Source organism: Cornus florida, unplaced genomic scaffold, assembly GCF_030987335.1.
Source record: "Cornus florida cultivar Cherokee Brave unplaced genomic scaffold, ASM3098733v1 CherokeeBrave_3.0.0_Hap2_Chr01, whole genome shotgun sequence".
Classification (NCBI taxonomy): Eukaryota; Viridiplantae; Streptophyta; class Magnoliopsida; order Cornales; family Cornaceae; genus Cornus; species Cornus florida.
The window spans coordinates 95,519,438-95,525,437 of NW_026775571.1; the positions used below are offsets into that span (position 1 = coordinate 95,519,438).

The 6,000-nt window shown below is 34.6% G+C and overlaps 1 long non-coding RNA gene across 1 annotated transcript; it reads right to left on the minus strand.

Moving 5' to 3' along the window:
• Positions 1-3,808: 3,808 nt before the first annotated feature.
• On the minus strand, positions 3,809-4,683 carry LOC132308022 (uncharacterized). Its single transcript, XR_009482366.1, has 2 exons — positions 4,290-4,683; positions 3,809-4,188 (listed from the first exon to the last, which is right to left on the minus strand). It is a non-coding gene; the product is annotated as an uncharacterized LOC132308022 (long non-coding RNA).
• Positions 4,684-6,000: the final 1,317 nt, after the last annotated feature.

A 6,000-nucleotide genomic window follows, 5' to 3' on the forward strand; every position in this document is an offset into this window, starting at 1 on the left:
CACCTGATCTCTTTATTTCATTAGCAAAAAATTTCAGAAGTCCATTGAATCACATAAGTACACGTGATGTATTTGCACAAAATTATTGTTTTGTCATAATCAGAACTAATCATGAAAATGTTCTCATTTGATTGTGATAATTTGTTTTAAGTTGTTATAAAATTTACTTATAAAATATTTTTCATCTCATTTTTGTTGTCCATGCTTTTATGTCCAATTTAAAAAGATAAAGTAAAACTAAAATTTCAAAATTACCCTTTAAATTTTAAAAATCTTCTTATCATAATAACATAGGACAATTTAATAATCTTGTAAGGGACAAGCATTAATTGTTTGTCCCCTGCAAGTTACTAAAGAACAAGTCCTTACAAAACAAGTAATATGGATAAGAAGTAGTATAAATTATTATATTTTTAAGTAGGAGTGTAAATGAATGAATAACAAAAAGTAAAGGAAATAAAGCAACAATATGTTGTGTTAATCAAAGCACAAAAATTTGTTAAAACCAGTAAATTGAACTTGAGTGAATGAAATGATTTAGTTGGTCCATGAAACAGTTTGGTTTTAGTTCCATATATATATATATATATATATATATATATATATAATATTGTCAGAAATAATACCTTATACGAAATTTATCCATAATAAACATTATAATAGTTGATTATAATTGTTATGTTTGATATGAATAATTTTTTTTAGGGAAATGATAGATCTTCCGACCTTAATTGCCGACTCTTCTTCCGAATACAACGTGGTTGGATCCTGTTGAAATTCTTAAAAAAATTTCCGTAAACATCTCTTTCTCTTCAACTCATTCCCAACCATGTTATATTCGAAGAAGTAGTTGGCAATTGATGTCGGAAGATCTGTCACTTCTCTTTTTTTTATTAACCTATATGGAGATCATTTTCTAAATATATTGTAAAAGGGAAGATACAAATCAAAAAATAAAATAAAATAAAAAAAGAATAAAAGAAGGGCGGGTATGTGTATACATTCTGTGGTGTGACCGTGTGGGAGTGTGTACGTGTGTGTCTAGTGTATGCATTGAAGGATGGAACTATGGATGCATGTGCGAGTAACAGTGTAAATGGATGAAGGGTTAAAATCTTAAAAATAAAAATAAAAATGAAAAACCCTCAATTTAAAATCGTGCATAAAATTCTAAGTAGAATTAAAAAAATTTATAAACTAACAAAATTTATTAAGTTACTCCCAAATTCGTAATTGGCTCATTTATGTTGTGAAATGTCAAATTTGACCTTATAATTTAATATTAAATTAAAAGTTATAATTATTATTTTAAAATTATAAAAAAAATTGGGGGTAGAAAATGTGTCGTTAATTGTTAGTACGATAAGATCTCATCTAACATTAGATAATATTATTATAAAGAGATATTTTTTAAATTTAATATAATAATTATAGCTTATAATTTAATATTAAATAGTAATGTCAAATTTGACATTTTACAACACATTGAACGGTCGAACATGGGTTCGGGGTAACTTAATAACTTTTGTTAGATCAAGATATTTTTTAATTTTACAGTGATTTTATGCACGATTTTAAAAGTAGAGTAAGGTTTTATGATTTTTAACCCATAAATGAATAATAAAAAGGAAATAAAAATAATGGTAAAGTAAAAACAATTCTTATATTTTTTAAATTGAGTAAAATAAGAATATTTTCTCAATTTGAAGAGTGAATTATCAAAAATGTCTTTGAAATTTTTTTAAAAAAAAATGAGAGAGGAAAAAGAGATTATTAAAGATATTTTGGAATTTTATTTAAAAAATTGATCATAATTAGCTGTCACTTTATACATTTTCCAATGTCAAGAGTTTACATGCACATTCTTAAGCTGCAAGGGTGTTTATTTTGCACATTTATATAAATAAGGTGGAGCATGAGTGTGTGTGTGGGGGGGGGGGGGGGGGGGGGGGGGGGGGTGGAGTGTGTAAAAAGAAGAAAACAATTGACTAGAGCTTTGTGGAACTGAAATATAATATTTAATGAATAACAAAAATGATTGTGGATATTAATGAAGGATTTATATATATATATATAATAGAGAGAGAGAGAGAGAGGTTGAGGATGATGAATGATGTCATCCATCACTTTTTAAATTGTTGGAGAAACTTTATTAGTGCCAAAGGATTTACTAAACTTTATTAAGTTCGTTCCACTTCTCTTTTAAGTATAAATGATTTCTTTGAGAAGTTGCTTAAGTACCAGTTAGAAAGAAAAAAAACTTTATTAGTAAATATTTGTAAATTAATTATAATAGGACCAAAATCCTTTTGATTTTACTTTTCGAGGGAAAAAAAATCCCTTCGATTTTTGAATATTTCTATAATGAGAATGCTTTCATGGTAATCATTGGCACCCTCAGAGCAAGACGTTGTCAAAATGTGTGTATGAAATGCGTGTAGGTAAATATGCATTATAGTATCACTATTTAAATATTATAATAATATTATATATAATTAATGTTATAAAATAATATATATATATATATATATATATATATATGTATATATAATATTATGAAAACAATATTATATATTATATAAAATTATAAATTAATATAATAAACTACTACTATATAATAAAGGAATCTATTAATAGGCTGAGGTTGATAATAGGCTGAGGTTAGAATTTAATTCTATATTCTTAAGACAGATTCGCTCCACTAAGGTGTTAACGGACTCTGTAACGTTTGTCTCTTAGAATACAACGATCTTTCTTTTTTCGATAGTAACACTGCAAACCAGAGAAATGGACGAACCGGTTCGGTGTAATACTCTCTCTTACTAAACTCAAGCAACTACAGAACTATATTATATGTAAGAACTCATAATAATAGAGGATTTCAAAGTTTCTAGTACGAATTGCAAATGACCCCAATGGGGTATTTATAGGCAGCATGATGTCTTTTCGGGTGACCTAAACCATCACCTGCACTAGATGCGATGGTTCAGTTCAAAGAGAAACACTGGTTCGGACCAGGTGAAATCCTTTGAAAGCACTGGTTTGGACTAGACGCACCAATTCGTGAAACTCGTCAGAATAAGTCCAGCACAAAAATTAAATTAAGCCCAAACACCAAGGCCAGTTCAAAAATTCAATTTAATAAAAAAGCAACCACATGTGTGATAAATGATTTGGACCCGCGTAGTAAAAACTTCCATACCCTTTAACCCAAACTCAAATTCCAAACTTGGGTTATATATACTCTTGTTAGTTTCACTTTTTATTCAATGTGGGACAATCACTTTTCACATTTTGCATACTCATTTAAGCTTATCAAACACATTATTTTGAAGCTAATTTCTTATTCATCGGGAAACTAATTTGAGAAAGTAAATATATCATGTTCATCTCCTTGCGAAGAAGAACGCCTTTGTCTATAAATCCGCAAAAATTTCTTAACGAACCTACTTAAAATTTCATTTAAAATTTATGTTTTGTATACTCCGTTTCGAACGAAACATATAACCTCACAACTCACAAGGTATAGACATCGGCCAAGTCACAAGGTATAGGAATTCAGGAGTAAGATTTCCTCTTTTAAATCAACCAAGTGAACTCAGTTTGATGCTTTTGATAACTAGAAATGTATAGAAAAAAAATTTTAGACCATTTGTACAAGATCTAAGTTATAGCTACGCCGAAGTTCTATTATACAAGATCTAAGTTATAACTGCAAGTCAGAAATAAAATAATAATAATAATAATAATAAAATAAAATAAATAAATAAACAGCCTGATTGAGGTGCTACTGAGGGATCAAACATGCTTAGCACCAACCATTCATTATTATTTTTTTGTAAGAAGCATCAAAATCAACTATGGAAACAAAAGGTTATGTTACAGATTAAATCTACATGGTTTGCAAAAACATGAAGATGTTACTAAGAGCAAATAAGAGTACTAATACAGAAGTAAAAATTATATGAACAAAGGCAAAATGTATTTAACATGATCTAAACATACAAAATAGCACAGGACAATTACAAAGCATAAACAGTTCCACTGCGGACTATATATATTTGGCGCCAGTTTAGCATAACCGGTTCCACTGCGGACAAACCAAGAACAGGTGTGATTTTTACAAAGGTTGCAACCTCGAAGGCACTCCAGATCCATCACTTGAGAGTGATCCACAAGAAGGTTCACCTGAAATCCAAGCCAATAATAAAAAATTGTTACAAACATCAGAGAGGAAAATAACCAAACGCCCCGATGCAAGAAAAGGCTGAATGAAAAGAGTAAAATACCCTGGGACCATATTGTCTAATAAACCAAACAGAGGGTTTGGAATTTGATGCTTCAAACATTGTCTTCTCAAGACCAAGACACCCGACAATCTTTGCAATAATGTTTACCGTACAGAATAATCATCCTTGCAGGCATCATCGGCATCAATCATTATCATGTAGGCTAGCAAGCATCTCTCAGCCCTTCTGATCAAAAGATCTACATCCTCTACTATTTCTGAGGGCAAAAAGTAACAGCCCATCAGGTACATGGACTTGACTCTCTTCTCATTTCTCTCTTGACAATCTATAGTCATCGAGTCATCTTCCTTATCCAGTATTCAGAGCGTACATCCTCCCAAAAGTCTCAAATCTTTCCAACAACTATTGGTACTTGATAAGGGGATGCGGCGTATTGTCACGGGCTTAGAGTTTCAGCACCACTCTAGCTGCTCCCGTGCGGCACCAAGATGTTGCTTCCACTCTCGCAAGTACTTGGTCAGCCTAATTCCCGTGCACACCTTAGCCAACACACTCCCCTCGTGCGCTTACTAGTGTTGTAGTTGCACTCGCCCTCTCCTCACTTGGCTTGCACACTCACACACACTAAGACACTTAAGTTGGCAAGGAAAGAACACTTCTATTACTTCAAAGAATGCTTTGTACAAGGCTAACACTCAAGCTCTCTACAAGGCTCTCAAGACTCACTCCAGGACTTATTGGTTGCAAAATGAAGTCCTACTCCTATTTATAGGCATCCCCATCCCTAATGGATGGTTAGGATGCATTCTAACCAACGGTGGAGATTGATTCTCTAGAATCTTCTTCCACCTTCTACACATCTCCATACATATCTACAACATTGTAGAACTCTCCATACTACTCCACACAACTCTGGAGAACTCTAGAACCTTCCACACACTTCTATAATGTTCTACACATTTCTACATATATCTAAAATCTTCCACATAACTCTAGACTACTCCGGAAGATTCTAGAAACTCCCATGCCATGTAGTCGCCATGCAGCGTCCTCCTCAGCGTCTGCGTGTCGCCTACGTGGCACAACCTCCATAGGTGGGGCGTGACATTCTCCCCCACCCATTTCCGTGACGCCCTCGTCACGGTTTCTTCAGCTGACCCAGCCTCTTGCAGGTCATCAGCACTTGCGCATATGTCCTTGGCCCAAACGTACGAGCGCCCTTCGGGAGATGCGAAGTCCTCACGAGCTCCATCGTGTTTACTGCCACCTCTGGACTCTCCTTCCTGCCCACGAGCGGCACCATGCATGCGGCCTTGCCTTTCTCGCCTCCAAGTATCATTAACGCACCAAGGCATGGTAGTGGCACGACGTTGTTCCTGTCCATGAACTCCAGCCCCAGCACCATGTCGTGGTCGTCCATCTCCGCAACTTGGAAGTCAGCCTTGCCCTTCCATCCTTGCATGCATAGCTCTACCTCCTTGCACACTCTACTCACGCGTGCCTCCTCGGAGTTAACGGCCTTGATCCAGCCCTCCGTCTTGCGCATCTCCAAGCTAAGTCGTTGCGCCTCCTCAGGGGTAATGAAGTTGTGTGTAGCACCCGTATCTACCAACGCTTGCACGGCTTTGCCACCAACCTGCGCATCTACATAGCGCACCCCAGCTACCTTCTTTGCCTTGCCCTTCTTCTTGGTGTCATGCACCATGCTACTCAGCATCTGCATAACCCCCATGCACCTATCTTCATCGCT